General features: G+C 44.4%; 1 protein-coding gene across 12 annotated transcripts in view; it reads right to left on the bottom strand.

Moving 5' to 3' along the window:
- LOC135909965 (uncharacterized) overlaps positions 1-18,760 on the bottom strand; it is a 118,347-nt gene that overhangs the window by 19,390 nt on the left and 80,197 nt on the right. For 3 of the 12 annotated variants that reach the window (XR_010566865.1, XR_011514745.1, XM_070539419.1), the window contains 5 exons: positions 11,900-11,944; positions 8,461-10,013; positions 7,435-7,591; positions 4,692-4,774; positions 3,943-4,106 (listed from right to left, as the gene is read on the bottom strand). The exons of 1 other annotated variant lie outside the window; for it this stretch is intronic. The gene's annotated coding sequence lies outside the window, so the exon portion shown is untranslated. Of the gene's footprint in view, positions 1-3,744; positions 3,765-3,942; positions 4,107-4,691; positions 4,775-7,434; positions 7,592-8,460; positions 10,014-11,899; positions 11,945-17,336; positions 18,163-18,760 lie in introns of those variants that run through there. 8 more of the 12 variants (XR_010566868.1, XR_010566869.1, XR_011514746.1 and 5 more) reach the window with 7 other exon arrangements.

Below are 18,760 nucleotides of genomic sequence, written 5' to 3'. Positions count from 1 at the left end.
ACAACCAGAGATGGCGGCACAAGAGATGCTCTATTGTTCTTGACCCTAGTGACTCGAACTTATTAGTATGTCACAAATGTTCTGGCCTTTCAAACGTCCTGCGAATGCACCAGAAAAGAACAGAAGAAAGAAAGCGCAGGCTTAGGCCTTCAGGTACGCGTCCGTTGACTTCATACCAGAGCAAGGACAAAGTTGCAGCACTGCGTCGGGCAAATTATGCTCTGAAAAGGTCGAAAAATCGTCTGCTCAACCGCTTTAAAAAAATGTCGGCGGAGCTTGCAGAAGCTCGTATCCACATGCAAAAAATGTCAGAAGAAGAACTGGGTGAGAAACTACGCAGAATAGATCTCCCTAGTGCTCAGCTGACTGTGGTAAAGGAGTGCGTAGCAGCAGCGAGGTTCACGAACAAAAAAAGCAGACGGTACACAGAGGATTGGCTTCTGATGTGCTTGCTGTTGCACATACGCAGCCCATCTGCATACTCGTTCCTGCGAGATAATGAGGTGCTCCCCCTTCCTTGCGTTACGACGGTGCGCAAGTACCTGAGCATGATAAGAGTCAGGTGTGGCTTTGACAAGAGGTTTTTCACGGCCTTTAAGAAGAAGATGACCACTAAAGACGATTTTCAACGCCACGGGATACTTGTTTTCGACGAAATGCGCGTCCGAAAGGAAATTCGAGTTCATTCGAAGACGATGACATACAGTGGCTTCACTGATTATGGAGACTCTTCAGAGGCCCCCGACGACCTTGCTGACCACGGGCTTGTATTTACCTTTCGGTCATTTGGCGACAAGTACTCTCAGCCGATAGCTGTGTTTGCAAGCAAGGGCCCCACAAAGGGAGCTGTACTCGCTCAGCTCGTCTTAAAAGCAATATTTTTGCTTGAAGATGCGGGAGCCTTAGTCGACGCAGTCGTCTGTGATGGCGCAAGTACGAACCGTGCGATGTGGAAGGAATTCGGCGTCACTGGAGCATTGCAACATACCCGGAACTACTTCATCCACCCCGTTGATGAAAAACGCAACGTATATGTGTTTTCTGACGCACCCCATCTTTTGAAATGCGTTCGGAACCGTTTGCTTTCACAGAAAGTGTTGTGCGTAAATGGCGATCGTGTTCACTGGGCACATTTTGACAGGCTGTTTATGGAGGATTCTAAACAGCCGGGAAATTTGCGTGTTTGCCCCAAATTGACTCTGTCCCACATCAACCCTTCAACGACCGAAAAAATGCGGGTGAAGTTGGCCACTCAATTGTTCAGCTTGAGTGTATCGAAAGGCTTGGAATTCTACTCGAAGAGAGGCACAAAAGGGCTCGAAAATGTCAAGGCAACAGTAGAATTCACACTAAGGTTTAATGATCTTTTTGATGCTCTTAACCGAAACCATCCAAAGGAAAGCATCACTGTTGGCAGCCGAGATTTGAGGGTCCTGGCCTCATCGTTGCATTGGTTAAATAAATGGGAAAAAGAAGTCGTATCAGGAAAAATCTCAAGAGCAAGTTTCCTAACCGAGCAAACCGCTGAGGGCCTTCGTGTGACTATTTTGTCCGCACTGGAACTATCAAGATACCTGCTAAAGGAGTGCGGTTTCAGATATGTTTTAACAGGAAAACTTAACCAAGACGTGTTGGAACGCTTTTTTGGCATTATCCGACAGGCTGGTGGCCAAAATGACCACCCATCTATGCCCACATTTCTGCAGCTTTACAACATGTTATCAGTTTACAGTTTGATTAAACCCCCTAAATTCGGAAACTGTCAAGTTGAAAATGAATCTCGGCAAGGTGCACCTGTACTCACGCTCAAAGATTTGAAACTTGCTTTTGACGACAGTGTCAAGTCAGAAGGACACCTTAAGCAACTCAAAGAGAAGCTAGATGGCCTAGTTGCTGCTGAAGAGGAAGTTGACCATGTGTTCGACAACTTGCATGAAGCACCGGCAGCTGCAGATTGCATAATTTATTATTTAGCTGGTTTTATATGCCGCAAGTACTTGAAAAGCACAACGTGTGCAAAATGCCGTGAAGGGTTATTGGAAGAAAGCGCACTTCATCATCAGCCGGAAAGCAGCCTTGTTCTGTGTAAAACCAGGGGAGGTCTTTTGCACCCAAAGCGAAGTCTTTTTCAGTTGCTTCATGCAACGGAGATGGAATTCCACAAGCATGCGGCTCTCAGAAATGCCTATGAATTAACATTGGAAAACATGCTTGATAAGTACAAGTTTCAGTTCTCCTGTGCCGACCATAAAGAAGAAGTTATGGCTGGCGTGCTACACAGTTATGTAGCCATGAGAATGAGGCAGTTCTGCAAACAACAGAAATCTGAGGCAAAAAATAAGTCGAAGGAGCTGCGAAAGCTGTCGAAGCTTCAGTAGGTGAAAACTCTACGTTTAATGTGCTGAATTAAATGATGGGCGTCATGAACTTACCCGTGTGCGCTACATGTGTGCCAGTGTCCGGTTTGTTTATGGAACATTAACGCTTGTACGAATAATTCAGTTTATGGCATGTTCTCTGTACATGTCAAATAAATGTCAATCTGCTCAAAACTTTACTGCTTTTGCGTCCGTGGTTTTTAGATGACAGTCGTCCATATGATTGACTCACGCGGAGGAAATGCCGTCAAACCAAGGCTAGGCCATCCTGCACACTAACATCACAACAACCTCTACCAGAACATTCAACTTCAGTTATTAAAAAATGCGGCCTTCGAATAGCCACATTGGAAAGTTGTTTTGCAGTCCATTACAATTTAACTGCGAGCTTATATAGGTTACAGTACACGTAAAACTAGTTTTCGTGCGGACGTTTTGGCATTTCATCATGGTAAGGTCTGTGGTTGGGTCATGTATCGTAGCCACTAATATTTCACAAAGTTCGCTGCAGCGTCAAGGAGCCTGATCAGTATTGCCAACTACCGTTGCGCTGGACTCATTGTGCCATGCTCCTATACCGGCATGGATGAGCGCGTGCACTACATAGCTCCCGGAGAACGCTTAATGTCGTGAAACGTATGCTTCGTTCATCGCAAACAAGTTTCCGTCTCAAGCTCGAATAACATACGCATCTAGTTTACCGTAAGAAGCGAATTCGAACGTTTTATTGACGCTTTTCACATCCGCAATGACTCTCGTCCTGCTTCTCTGGTTCAAAACCAAGGCCCTTGTGTCTGTGGCGCCATCTGCCGAGGGCAAAGCGATACATGCACGACTTTTTTCCGCCGGGACGGCCTTCGTTCAGCCACCTATCCTATTCTTACACCGTGATCGCGATTGAGCACAATCCAGCATCAAGAAAGAAAATACACTGTCTGAGGCTCCATGTTTTTTTTCTCGCATACGCAAAAGGGTCGGGAGAATAGAGAAAGCTCTTGAGATCGTGCTCTAAAGCGCGTACACCATCTTTAGAAACGCGTTCCAGTGCAAAGCTATCCAGGTAATGTTGGGTTTTGTTCTTTTTTTTTCTTTTTTTTTACAAAACACGGTGACAATTTGTGCCAGCTAAGCGTCTTGGAATGCCTAATAAAACACTTCCGAGCACTGATGCGACGTCCAACTGCGACTAAAACGTCTCGCAGACAGTTTACGCCTTAACAAAGTGCGCGTGCATGGACAGCGCACTAACACCACGACGTCAGAGACGCCACGAAACCACGCATTCCCCAGGAGATTACATTTACGTGCGTTCGAGAACAGTTATACTCACTGAATGATGCCATCTAGATATGTAAATATAGGGCAAGGGCGATCACCTGGACGATACTTCAGCGTGGCACCGGCAATAGAACACAAAAGGAACACATCATCAAAACTGCCATTGCTTCCATAAAATCAAGTTTGGCGGTAATACCAGAAGTTCTTCCTAGATGAATTTCATGGAGCGGGAGAGAGCTGCACCATTGTCAGTACGGCAGTCGTGTGAAATAAAAGAGCAGCTTACCAAGATATCAATGCTCCTCGATGGTGGACACAGTGGACACAGCTCTGAAGTGGCGTTCGAACACCAGCAGGGTTATTGCGGCACGGAATGCGTGGGACCAGGCTCGCTCGATGCGCGTGCGTCCGTGCTCATGCATGTTGCGAAGCGACGATGCCGATTGGTTCCTTGCGGCGCGTACAGAGGTTTCGGTTTTAAAGCCTAAGACTTCGTTTTAACACGTGGCATCGGTTTTCTAAGAAAAACAACGATAACCGTCATCTCTCTTTGTTGCATTTACTTCCTTGAAAACGCTGCGCTCGCTACTTTCCTGTCGAGAATGCTACGTCACGACGATAACCACGCGCAAAACTTGAACAAACACGAAGAAAGTACAAACAAAGGCCCTGCAGGGCGTCATATATGTATTTAGAATGTTTCTTCTTTTTTCCTTCTTCTCTCTTTTTTGTTTTGCAACAAAGAAAGAGAAAAGGTCCGTTGAGTTATTCGGGGATTGCACAATACATCCCCGCCTAGGCGTCGGCGATGAGCCCTTGAGCTCTGCCGGCTTCCTCGGCCCGCTTGGCGGCCCAGAGTTGGTCTTCGAGGGCAGAGCTGAGCATCTCCCAACGCGTTTTGTTCGAGGCTGCGCCACCGATGCGACCCCCCCCCCCCCCCCTATCTTTCCAATGCTATTAAACACATGTTTACAGGAGGCAGTCAGAGACCTGGATTGGGATGAATTGGGGATAAAAGTTAATGGAGAATACTACCTTAGTAACTTGCGATTCGCTGATGATATTGCCTTGCTCAGTAACTCAGGGTACCAATTGGTCTCTTGCATTGCCCAGGGATGCTGCGAATGGATGGATGGATGGAAGTTAGGAGCGTCCCCTTTGAAACAGGGTGATGGCAGTTGCCACCATGCTCAGATTTTTATTTTGCATTTTATTTTTATTTTTATCTGTGTCGTGTGTTATTGAATTTCTTGATTTTCTTTAAATATGTTTTCCTACTCTTTTAACCTTATGTCACCTCTCTGCTTTTGAGCCGACAATCCTCCAATCGCCTTTTGCTAGTTTCCACCGCATATTTATTTACATGACTATTATTATCTCTGAACCCTCGGGCCTCAGGAAGGGTGACTGTGGCCGCGTCGACATCGGGCTTGATACCATCACATTTTAGTATGAGGTGTTCCATTGTTTCTACATATATACCACACACAGTACGTGTGTCTTCTTCTTCGTTAAATTTCTTTTTATAGCTCCGCGTTCTAAGACATACTGATCTAGCTTAAAAGGGTAGGACACTGCCTCTTGAGTTATCATAAAACGCTTCCTTCCTGATCTGCTGTTTCCAGTATCGATATAGTTCCACACTATGCTTCTTTTCCATTGAATTTATCCAATTTTTGCCTTCCGGGTTTTTAACCTGTCGTTTAGTACTCTGTTTTTCTTCGTCCTAGTGTCTGGCATACTTACTGGTTAGCTTCCTAGCTCTTTTCCGCCATTGTGAGTCAACGCTTTTTCTGTATAGGTATTTAAATAACTTAGCTGCCCACCTGTTATCGTCCAATTTCCTCAGACGTTTTTCGTATAGGATTTTACTCTGAGCTTCCCGTGCTTCGAATGATGCCCAGCCCATATCTCCCTGTTTTGCTTCTTTCGTGGTTTTCCCGTGCACACCTAGTGCTAACCTTCCCACAGCTCTCCGATTTACTTCTAGTCTCGACTGAACCTCTGCCCTTAAACACAGGACGGCATTCCCGAAAGTAAGCCCCGGCACCATTACTCCCTTCCAAATATACCTCTCAGTACCTCATACCTGTTGTACCCCCAAAATGCCCTATGTTTCATTACCTCGGCATCTCTTCGCCCTTTTGCTATGAGAGACTGTTCATGCTTTTCCGTGTACATCTGCCCTTTGTTTATCCATACCCCGAGATATTTGCATTCGGCCACTTGGGGTATTTCATGGTCTTGTATTGTAAGCTCCTGATCAGTTGTATCGTTGAAAAACATCCCACCGGACTTCATCATCATCATCATCAGCCTAGTTACGCCCACTGCAGGGCAAAGGCCTCTCCCATACTTCTCCAACTACCTCGGTCATGTACTAATTGTGGCCATGTTGTCCCTGCAAACGTCCTAATGTCATCCGCCCACCTAACTTTCTGCCACCCCATGCTACGCTTCCCTTCCCTTGGATTCAAGTCCGTAACCCTTAGTGACCATCAGTTATCTTCCCTCCTCATTACATGTCCGGCCCATGCCCATTTCGTTTTCTTAATTTCAACTAAGATGTCGTTTACCCGCGTTTGTTGCCTCACCCAATCTGCTCTTTTCTTATCCCTTAACGTTACACCCATCATTCTTCTTTCCATAGCTCGATGCGTCGTCCTCAATTTCAGCAGAACCCTTTTCGTAAGCCTCCAGATATCTCCCCCGTATGTGAGTACTGGTAACACACAGCTGTTATACACTTTCCTTTTGAGGGATAGTGGCAACCTGCTGTTCATGATTTGAGAATGCCTGCCAAACACACCCCAGCCCATTCTCATTCTTCTGGTTATTTCAGTCTCACATTTCAGGACTTAGCTGCACAAAAACTGAAACCCAAACCGTCTCCTTCGTCTCCACAGTTATTAACCAGAGTGTGCAAATCTTCCTGGCTATCTGCTAACAGTACAATATCGTCCGCATACATTAAACCTGGTAGTCGTTGCTCAACAACCTGTACCTAGATTAGATTAGATAACCTAGATTGCTTCGTTGTAACCTTCTTTCCATGCTTATCATATAAAGCATGAACAGTAGCGGTGATAGAGAACAACCCTGCCCTAATCCTTTGTGAACCTCGACAGTTGTCGTACTCTTAATTCCTTCCCATGTTATTTCAACCTTATTTTCTCCATATATTTCCTGTAGAAAATCAATTACCTCATGACCAATACCTTCAGTAATTTTATAATGAATTCAACAATAATTCCAATTCTGCAAAAAATGTGGAACAGTGCATGCACTCTCGAAGTTAGCGCTTTTTGGGTCTTATCTTCTCCCAAACCAATAAACACCAGCTACCTTGCTTGGCTGTTCTTAATGTGTGCCCTTGACTTTCAGATCACAAACGTCAAGCGCCTATTAACAAGCGATAGCATTCTTGAAAGGATAGTAAGCACAGTGTGAAGGGAAGACGCGAAGCAACAGGACTATGCACCAATTATCAACTGATGTTTCTTTATTGGAAGGAGCATTTTATATCGATGGAGGCATGTTTGTTAGACAGTGGCAAGATAGCGTGTTATTATGATGAGCATGTGTGAGAAGAAACTTGGCATCTCTATAAAATGCTTGTTCCAATAAAGAATCAGCCGATAGCCAGCACAAAGTCCTGTTGCTTCTTTTCTTCCCTTCATCTTATTTTGTGCTGTATAGTTACGAAGCCCCAGATGGCATACATATTTTTCATGTACCACCACGGTATCTAAGAACCCACAACATACGCCAAGCTCACCATCTTGCTTGACAGCCAGTATCTTTCCAAGCGCATCTGACGACGGCCATTTGGAGCAACCGGATTCTGGAGGCAGACTGTTAGTTCCCGATTTCTGGACGTCGGGAAAGTTGCAGCTTGGAGCACTGCTTGGCCCTCCTTGTCCACTGCCGTGAGACTGTTGTTCACCGTGCACAGCCATGCCCCAAATAAAAAAATATGCGTTGAAGATAGCTACTTGTGGTTGTGTAGTCAGATATGTATGTAAAGGTGCAACTTTATTGATTTCATTTAATTAATTCTACACCTGGTGGGCCTGCTGTGCTGATCGATATCAGATGTTAATAAAAAGAGGGAAAGGTGGGTCTGCAGAAAGGTGACACCACACAGGCAAAGCCTCTATCCATGTTTCAAAAATCAATGTGACGATACCTCGAGTCCGATTCGGCCTTAGAGAAAGAAGCTGAATTGCCATCCCAACATTAAGACTCTCATTTTCAAACTTGCATTGAGGTACTTCTGTCTTGCCAATTGTCTCACTCACAATGGGTCCTGTCTCTCAGATTCACAGCTCATTTAAGAAACAGCGAACATATTCACCGACAGATTCAGATTTCCCAGACCGATTTCGGTCAAGGATGTTTACATACATTAAAAAAAGACACCAAAACGTTAGGCTTGTATTAAGGCCCCCACACCAGAGGAGCTGCGGCCACTGGTATCAGAAACGTGCCACTTCATTAGTACGGTGCTAAAGAGGTTCCGATCTATGATGCCTCCCATGTTGCATGAGGCCTAATGTTACATACAATTAATAGATACCGTACATTTTCTTTTATATGTGACGCACCATGTTTTAGTCGCAAATAGAGCAGTGAGACAACTCACTCTAGCCTTCATAGCATTCACCTGCTATGTGTAAAATGTGCTGTGTTGTGCCAAGAATTCAGTCGAGGTTTGTGCAAGTGGACTAGGTTCACTCTGGAAAACTTAAAATGGCGACAGAAACGCAGTTTGAACAAAACATTAAACCTTTCCAAAACTTACGCTAGTGTGCAGAGCTTGCCAGGTGCTGCAGGGATGTCTTGCTGCGCCGCCCTGGCCTTCAGCAGCAGGCCAAACTCTGAGGGACGCATTTGGTGCGCGTTTGAAGGCCTTTCGCCGTGCTGCACAAGGCGGCTGCACACCTCCACCCTCCCTCCAACCATACCGACAATGTAGTCAATCCAAATGATGTCATTTTCTCTGAGAATTCGAAGTGCAGGGACGTGCTCGGGACGTCAACCATTCCACATGAGCATCGCTAACCATATGTCCTGTTCAGCTTCGATGGTGTCTATAAAGGCATCTAAATCTTCTAGGACGAAGCTGTCTTTCAACCACTCGCTGAATGTCCTGATCTTCCTTCTGTTGCAATACGTCACTGTGTCTGGAACTATGACCATGACATTAGGTTGAACAGTGGATACAAGACCCGTAATCTTGGAGTTTGGGAAGAATGAGCCTTTGATACCGGACAGTTTCCTTCGTGCAGAGAACTCCTTTGGGTCAAGCAGTAGCTCAGCGATGTCGTTGGGGGAAAACGAAAGAGAGAGAGAATGAACGTTTTTAACGGGTGAATGCAGCTTTGGAGAGGCATCCTCATTCCAGAATGCCTTCAGCTCAGGCCGCGTCATGGGAACTCGCGATCAACCGTTGCCGATTCTCGAGGTCGGAGCTTGCCAAGGCTCTCTCACAAAGCTCATCAGTGGGGTAAGGGTTCGGAGGTTGGGCATCAAAGAGAACCTTGTCCCCGACGCTAAATAAGTCATTAAACTCTTTTCAGGCTGAAGCAAGGACTCGTCAATGTTATCAATAGAAAAGTAGTAACACTCCATATTGTCTTCACCGAATAATATATATGCGTGGCTTGAATTGACGGCTTGGATTGAGCCAGGAAGTCCACTTCCAATGCCGTCACTACCTGGTTAGTACGCTGCCTGCTTCGTTGCGGGGCTGCTCGTATGTGCCATTTTTCTTAGAAATTCTATGTGAGTGGCCTGATACTTAGCTCTGTGGCTTGGTGGACATTTTACTGCATCTAATATGACTACATTGCCTAGCTTGAGCCCCAACTTTGTTAGGTCATGGTGCCTATTTTTCTTGAAGAACACCTTGTCAAAAGAAACACTAGCTCGAAGTGGACGCACTAAATCCACAAAACCATAAAGCATCAACAACTTTGAGACGGTGCCTGTGACATTACAGAGCTCAAAGGGTGCGTCAGTCATGTCGAGATGTTTCTTGTCAGCCGGACTGTGGCTCTTTGCTCCACTGTTTCTGGTAGATGCGAGAGGTTGTGTGGATGTGTAAACTCTGTTGTCTGAACTGACAACAATCTTGCTGGGAAAATGTCTCGCCACCAACCCTATGGTTTCAGTTCTTGCACCGAACCGGCCCCGGATTGATGGTGGAAGTTGTGATAGGATGCCTTGGAGTCTGGAGAGAAGCACACCTTTGACGGCTCTCATGGCATCATTGAGGAGGTGCTCCAACGTGTTGCCCAGCAGTGTCATCATCCTGCGTGGATTTAGCACCTGGCAGGAGGTTTCAGGTGTGCACTGCAGCAGGAAGAATTGTTTACAATCATGCAACCAATGCCAACAAAAAGGAATATGCATCGAGATGATCAACTAGGCAGTATATTGCTTAAAAGTTTCATTACCTTCAGCTGTAGTTATCACAGTCAGAATAATTTATTCATGGTCGCTGAGCCTTGAAGACGTACTGCAAGAGCTTATCTCGTATTTCTTGTTGTTTATTTCTTTTTTTTTGCCTTATTAGTAGTTAGTGGCCACAATTGTAGTATATGAGGCATAAATTTCTCAGATTTAAATTTAAGCATAATTTACACAAACTTTTAATGCAATTAACTTAAAGTGCAAGCTAAATGGAACACTGCTTCTCGGTGGTACAAGTGGAAAACAATTGAAAGCAAAATGCAGAGCGTAGTAGCCGCAATTTATTGCATTATTAAAGGAGGGCCAAAGGTGGAATGAAAATGCCGGAGACATAGCAACTTCCTCACATTTCTGTGAATACCTCAGGTGTCTGGTGACTACGAAAAAAATGCAGTGCAATGAAATGTAAAGGCAAGTTAAGATAGTAGCAATATTGTAAAAAAAAAAGGGAAATAACTACAGACACAGTACAAAAACGTAATAAACAATGAAAATGCCAAAAATGTTTGAGATTATTTCCGCCTTGAAAAGAAGCAGAAAAAAATGTATGTGTATGGTACTTTTCGCAATGGGTAAGTATACAGGATGCCACATTTTTGAATTAGACAAAATTTTTAGAAACCACCTGTGGCAAAAGCATACTTCTAGTTATTGAGCTGCGTTACTTGAGGTTAACATTACTTGCACGAAACACTGAAATGCATACATGACCAATTAAAAACCGTCACTAGTTTTGAACGAATTACATTACGGCAAATTGCAATTTACGAATGGTAGCGCGACTGCAAGGCATATCCGCTAGGAAATAATTCTGAGGATGTTCCACTGGTTTAGATACACGTGCCATCGCACTTGCACTAAAAATGCACTGCTGTCTCACTTACCTCGAAGGAAATGCCACTTATGCATTGAAGCACAAAAATAAATCAGACACTCATCTATTTCGTTGCATATTTTGGGGAATTTATATCTCGACACTGGTGTCATCCCGAAAATTTGTTCCTAGTGAATACGCTTTGCAAACACTCACTAGCTACAATCCGTAAATTGAAATACGTGTCCTGAAGTAATTAGATAAAAACCTAATTAGTGAAATTTGCTTAACTGATCACTCATTTTGATTTCTCGTGCAAGTAATTTTATGCGTTGCATATTGCAATCACTCAGTTCAGCCCTTGGGCGCGGCCGGGCAGCCACCATTGAGGGTATGAGCCATTGTTCATTGCTGCGCGTCTCATATGTGGGTCTATTCTCTTTTAAGCTTGCTATGTTTCTTATTAAGTTGCTTCTATTTTTATGCGTTGCATATTGCAATCACTCAGTTCAGCCCTTGGGCGCGGCCGGGCAGCCACCATTGACCTTTAGCGCAACCACGTGACGTGACGTGACGTCACGACAGCCGGAGGAAAAGCTGGGCCCCAACTCGCGCAATATGCAACGCATTCTTCGCTTAACCAAGCTAAGCCTGGCCATTTTTTCAGATAAAGCAATTTCTCTAAGTAGTCTATCTCAAGGAATAGAATTGCGTTATCTGCCACACTTGATTAGTAAAAATTCTGTACATCATAAAATAAATGTACCCGGTAGTCTGTACCAGGAATTCAACGTACAGCATAAAAAGTTCACCAGCTTTCGATATGTCCAAGTACCCCATATTTACTTCATCTTAAAGCACACTTTTTTCAGAAAAATTAGCAAGAAGGTGTGCGTTCAAATCTAGCACAAACAAAAACTGCAATCCGTAATGTCCAAACCTCAAATCTTACCTCAAATAGTGTTAAGCCCACTCAAACAGCCTTGACAAAAAGTGCCTGTGATAAAGATGAAATAAAATTTATTTATTTTCTGGAGTGCAAACAAATCACAATAATTCTCTCTTACCATGAAAATATATTGTGAGGGAACAATATAAGGGTATTACAGTTTGTGCTTTCTTTAGTATATGAAAATCTGTGTGCCCATTACAATCAAGAGCACAATGCATATTGATTGTCAGTCTGAAAACTTAAGGTGCACATCATAATCGAACGCTCGTTATAATCAAGTACACATGCAAATTTTTCTTTCAACTATAGTTACTTAGGGCACTGCAATGATCAAAGCAAATTCACAATAAATAAATCCATTTAACACACACAGACATATGAGGAGTTTTTTTTCGAAATGAGCCAAATCCACAAACCGAAACTAGGTCAGATAAATGGTAATGACAAGAAAAACTAGGCAACTTTCTCATAGAAAACCCGTTGCAACGAAATCAGTCAAATAACGCCAGCCGAACGTGTTCGCAGATCGTATTTCGTATCGAAATTGAGCCAGATCCAGCTGTTGCACGGATCAAAATGAGCCAAATCCATTTGCCCAATAGGAGAGCACTTTTGGCGTGACGTCATGTAGCCATGGCAGCCTCCTTGTCAGTTCCCGCCAAGGAGTTGGTTCCCGCCTGACAGCTCAGAGTGTTTCGTTCTTGTTTTCGCGAGTTCTTCGCTTTTCTGATATTGTTGTTCATGGATTCGGATGGCAATGAAGAGATCGGCGAAAATCTATCCCTAGACGTCGACGACGAAGTGAAAAGAAGCCGCATCACCACAGTAAAAGCAAGAATGCGCCGTTGCCAATTATAGACAATTGAGCACTACTTACTGGAATGCCGGCGTTTCTCCACCATGAGGAAAATGAGTTTAGAAATTAGAGTGCGACAGCTTGGCCTGCCATTGAACACTCCGGTACTACTGTCTTTCAGAGCGTCTGAGCTTGGGCACTCACACAGGAATGTGTGCTTCGCTTTAGAAAAATTTATTATTGAATCAAACCGATTTCATTGATGACCGTATTATTCTATTCATTCCTCCTCTATTGCCTCATTGATATATTATAGAGAATTATTTTTTTTCTTCTACGTAGCATGACAATCTACTGAACCGTTTTGATTTTCCCTCGCCTAAATTCATGTAACAAAATTTTAGATTTTTACCTCCATTTTTTGAACACCTAAGCAAAGTCTGCCCGACTCTTGGCCAATCCCCGTGAGTGGGTAAGCGCCACACTCATCAAGGACATCATCATCGTCACCATCATCATCAAATGCAAAATGCAGTGCCCTGCTGCCAATGTTATTATAGCTTTTCTGTCAAGATTACATTATGCCATTCTCGAAAGCCAATTTTAATAAAGTTTTCATAGCAATACCGCCTAAAATCCAGCGTTTTAATTCAATACGAGGCAAATCCAAAGTTCTCACCCTAATATTGGGCATATTTGCCGCATAATTTTTCATTACTTGTGGTCGTAAACTTGCCCTAGCTGACATGTAAAGCATATCATATAATAGCTTTGATAGCGTTGCATTTAGGTCCGGTAACAAATTTTTGCTTTTTTCTCAACTTTCGTTTAAGTGGATTTAACCCATTTCGAAAAAAAACTCCTCATATACACACATACGGGAGCCACAGAGAGGAGAAATACAAAACGACCACACAGGAAGGATCTGATGGCAAATTAAACGAGACGACACTTCTGCTACAAATGGGAGTATGTCCAAAGAAAGTGAACCAAAGGTCAACTCCAGGATGTTGGAAGCTTTCACACGGCGAAACTATATCTTCAAACCTTCACAAACAAATACATCTCAACCAGGTACTTGCTATGATCCTAACTGAATCCAATGGATTTTAGCATGCTAATTTCATAAAAGCCATTCAAGTTCCAATTATAGTTGCCCTACTATATAATGCATGCATACATGCGTTTTTTCTTTTTGATTCGAAAGCATTAAATGACCCATTGAGTGAAAACAGCCGGCGTCTGTCGGCTGGTCAAGCGAAAACATTTGGAGTGCGCTTCAGCTTGAAGAGTGGAATGCAATAACATTCAAAGACCCCCGACTGCTTGTCGCGCTTCCCAGCAACCACAACTTTCTTGCAGATGCGTGGAGAAAAGTGCCATCTGGATGGTATTGTTGCAAGGAACCAGGTGGGCCGCACCATTCTATGAGTAATAGAAACGCTGGAAATGGGGTTTGTGTTTGAGGTTACACATAATAGAATTATTTTGGTTGTGGTATGTAATGATTTTTCTCGAAACGACGTCCGACGGCAACGCCAAATTTTTTCCAACACAGGGCCTTTAACGCGATATCGCGTAAGAACGGCACCTAAATTTCTATTGGCTAAGATATCACATCACGAGCACACCTCGACGGAGCAGCGCGGGCAGAGGAACACCTGCTGCCGCATTAGCTCGCCGGGTGTTGCGTGAGGGGAGAGGGCACCACCGTGACCGCACGTCACCCTCGCTCTCGGAAGACTTTGTCATCTGCGTGTTCATTCACCCTGCAGGCTATTCGCAACTTTCACGGCCTATAGGGGGCATCACCTTAAATACAACGTGGCTGTCTGAAAGATTAAGAACTAGAGCGGTCGGTGCAGTCCTGCAGTCATTTTGCTCAGTGACATGTTTCGCGTAGTCAAGTTCAAATGTCTCCTCAGTTTACGTGCCCGCAGTCGTCAGCCTGTGTAATGGCTCACATTGGGCGAGCAGAACGCAGCATTCGAAGCTTATTGGAAGGCGAGAAGTCGTAAACTCTGGTCATCTTGTGTGCACGTCAACGTCCGTGACTGTTGAAGGCCTTTGCATGCATGCAAACTACGCGGCTTCGAAGCAAACCACACGAGCTGTGGTTTCAGTTTTACAGCGACGGAGCTATAAAGAAAAGTAACCGTGCTTTTTCTTTGCAATTCTATTAATTCGACCGCTTTGAACTGGTACCATGACCTTTTATACGATGTGGTGCTTCCTGCAAATTGTTACTTGGACCGCTTGAATAGGCCGCCGTGTCGAGAAAAAAAACCTTCCTGCTGTTGCGCGATCCAAGTTCTTTACGTCGGCGGCATGAAAAGAAGCCTCAAAGCAGCGTTTTGCGAGCGAAAATTTCTTCTCTAGTTATCCCTGCCTGTGTTCACAAAGCTGGATGTTGAACACAAGAAGCAAACAAAAACCCGTATCTGACCACTTTTGCGAGCTAATATGATAACCGTTCACCCTTGTACTTTACTTATTGCGCTTTATGCGTGCTGTGCAATCTACAGTCTAGTGGTAGTTTTACAGCCTGCGTATGTTTTACCACGTCTTGCCTATAGACAGATCAAGCGATACATAGCCTATATTTATCGGTCTGCAGCAATGCTCACTTCATTTTTCCAGTTAACTTTATCAAATAACATACACGCAAATCAGTTGAGGGTTCACTACTCGAACACTGCACAGTAGTTTAACCTTTGTTGGACTAGGATTTGTTACCTTATGAGTGCAGTCATGTGCACCTGCGCGCACGTTGCAGCCACGCATCGAAGTGGAAGACGACGACAAGTACGAGTTTTAGGTCCCTCTATGCCTGCGTCACTTTGCTTCGATGCACAAATGAGAAACTCATCCCACTGTTTGAAAATGGTGGAAAGTCAAGCCGGCGTTGCAGAGCACGAACGCATGACCGAGAACAAGAAATTTTGAAGCAGGTAGAAGGCTTCACGGAGAATGTTTGCGCTCCAACGTAGCCCCAAAGGCATGAGTGGCAAGAACACAAGCATCAATCATCATACAACATATTTAAGTTAGGATTGCGCATTATTTCTTTCCCTGCACATAATATAGTGCTATGCCTGCGTCATTATAGAGGTATGTCTATTCGTGATTTCAAGTGCTCAGAATCGTCACTCATCTGTCGTATTCCAAAAAAAGTCCTCCGGCATGAAGTGTGCTCTGCAGGCCTTCATCACTTCTGTGATAGCTTTGCCGATCCGCAGCTTAATAATCAATTTCTTCCTCATGGATGCAGCCAGTGGGAATGAGTGAAGGCTCACATCACCTACTGCATAACTTTTGCATTGCAGCAAGCAGCAAATGCGGTTACCTATGCTTGCTCATCTTATGTTAAGTGTCCTTAAGGGTCCCACGGGAGCTTTGAACGCGTTAAAACCAACCAAAAATGAAGGAAAAGCGTAGACAACGCCATATGTTACGCGAACAGGCGGCAGAAAGCGGCGAGTATAATCTTTCGACTGTTTCTGGCTGCTGCCGCACAACAGTGCCATCGTCTGTGAAAGTTGCGAATCGCCTGCGTTGTAACCGTGCCTCGGCATGGCCTCGGTCTATACGGCCAAATCAAAACTCGCCAAGCGTCTGGTAACGCCAGAAGACGACAACGATGAAGTGCGCAGTTGCTTTTGAAAGGCGAACGACTATCGCAATAAAAAAATAAAGAAAAGAAAAAATTGCATGCGCGAATTAATAGGCACTGGCGCTTTTGGCACTCCTCAACTACTTACTATTTGTTAATATTTTCCTGCTTCCTTGAGTTTGATGTATTGTTGGCAGTTAACCACGGCTGTACAGACGCGCAATAAATACATACATTCGATAAGCGTTGCGTCTGTTTAAATTCCACCCCAGTCACATATGCGTCACTTTGAAGCGTGTTCGAATTTCTCGATTGCAATGGCTCGAGATTGCGAAGAGGACATATCGAGACAGATATGAAATACCCATCGTGCTCGATCGCGATGGCGCACAATCCAGCATCAAGAAAGAAAATACACTGTCTGAGGCTCCATGTTTTTTTTCTCGCATACGCAAAAGGGTCAGGAGAATAGAGAAAGCTCTTGAGATTGTGCTCAAAAGCGCGTACACCATTTTAGAAACGCGTTCCTGTGCAAAGCTATCCAGGTAATGTTGGGATTTTTTTTTTTTTTCAAAATGCGGTGACAATTTGTGCCAGCTAAGCGTCTTGGAATGCCTAATAAAACACTTCGAGCACTGATGCGACGTCCAATTGCGGCTAAAACGTCTCGCAGACAGTTTACGCCTTAACAAAGTGCGCGTGCATGGAAACGCACTAAGACCACGACGTCAGAGACGCCACGAAACCACGCATTCCCCAGGAGATTACATTTACATGCGTTCAAGAACAGTTATACTCACTGAATGACGCCATCTAGATATGTAAATATAAGGCAAGGGCGATCACCTGGACGATACTTCAGCGTGGCACCGGCGATAGAACACAGAAGGAACACATCAAAACTGCCATTGCTTCCATAAAATCAAGTTTGGCGGTAATACCAGAACTTCCTAGATGAATTTCATGGAGCGGGAGAGAGCTGCACCATTGTAAGTACGGCAGTCATGTGAAATAAAAGAGCAGCTTACCAAGATATTAATGCTCCTCGATGGTGGACACAGTGGACACAGCTCTGAAGTGACGTTCGAACACCAGCAGGGTTATTGCGGCACGGAATGCGTGGGACCAGGCTCGGTCGATGCGCGTGCGTCCGTGCGCGTGCATGTTGCGAAGCGACGATGCCGATTGGTTCCTTGCGGCGCGTACAGAGGTTTCGGTTTTAAAGCCTAAGACTTTTCGTTTTAACACGTGGCATCGGTTTTCTAAGAAATTTAACGATAACCGTCATCTCTCTTTGTTGCGTTTACTTCCTTGAAAACGCTGCGCTCGCTACTTTCCTGTCGAGAATGCTACGTCACGACGATAACCACGCGCAAAATTTGAACAAACACGAAGAAAGTACAAACAAAGGCCCTGCAGGGCGTCATATATGTATTTAGAATGTTTCTTCTTTTTTCCTTCTTCTCTCTTTTTTGTTTTGAAACAAAGAAAGAGAAAAGGTCCGTTGAGTTATTCGGGGATTGCATGATACATCCCCGCCTAGGCGTCGGCGATGAGCCCTTGAGCTCTGGCGGCTTCCTAGGCCCGCTTGGCGGCCCAGAGTTGGTCTTCGAGGGCAGAGCTGAGCATCTCCCAACGCGTATCGTTCGAGGCTGCGCCACCGAGGGGCCCCCCCCCCCCCATCTTTCCAATGCTATTCAGAACGTGTTTACAGGAGGCAGTCAGAGACCTGGATTGGGATGAATTGGGGATAAGAGTTAATGGAGAATACTTTAGTAACTTGCGATTCGCTGATGATATTGCCTGGCTCAGTAACTCAGGGTACCAATTGGTCTCTTGCATTGCCCAGGGATGCTGCGAATGGATGGATGGATGGAAGTTAGGAGCGTCCCCTTTGAAACAGGGTGATGGCAGTTGCCACCATGCTCAGATTTTTATTTTGCGTTTTATTTTTATTTTTATCTGTGTCGTGTGCTATTGAATTTCTTGATTTTCTTTAAATACGTTTTTCTACTCTTTTAACCTTATGTCACCTCTCTGCTTTTGAGCCGACAATCCTCCAATCGCCTTTTGCTAGTTTCCACCGCATATTTATTTACATGACTATTATTATCTCTGAACCCTCGGGCCTCAGGAAGGGTGACTGTGGCCGCATCGACATCGGGCTTGATACGATCACATTTTAGTATGATGTGTTCCATTGTTTCTACATATTTACCACACACAGTACGTGTGTCTGCTTCTTCGTTAAATTTCTTTTTATAGCTTCGCTTTCTAAGACATCCTGATCTAGCTTAAAAGAGTAGGACACTGCCTCTTGAGTTATCATAAAACGCTTCCTTCCTGATCTGCTGTTTCCATTATCGATATAGTTCCACACTATGCTTCTTTTCCATTGAATTTATCCAATTTTTGCCTTCCGGGTTTTTAACCTGTCGTTTAGTACTCTGTT

The sequence above is a fragment of the Dermacentor albipictus genome, chromosome 1 (assembly GCF_038994185.2).
Source record: "Dermacentor albipictus isolate Rhodes 1998 colony chromosome 1, USDA_Dalb.pri_finalv2, whole genome shotgun sequence".
Lineage (NCBI taxonomy): Eukaryota > Metazoa > Arthropoda > Arachnida > Ixodida > Ixodidae > Dermacentor > Dermacentor albipictus.
Note: the sequence above shows the minus strand (reverse complement) of the source record. Positions and strands in the feature narration are given on the sequence as shown.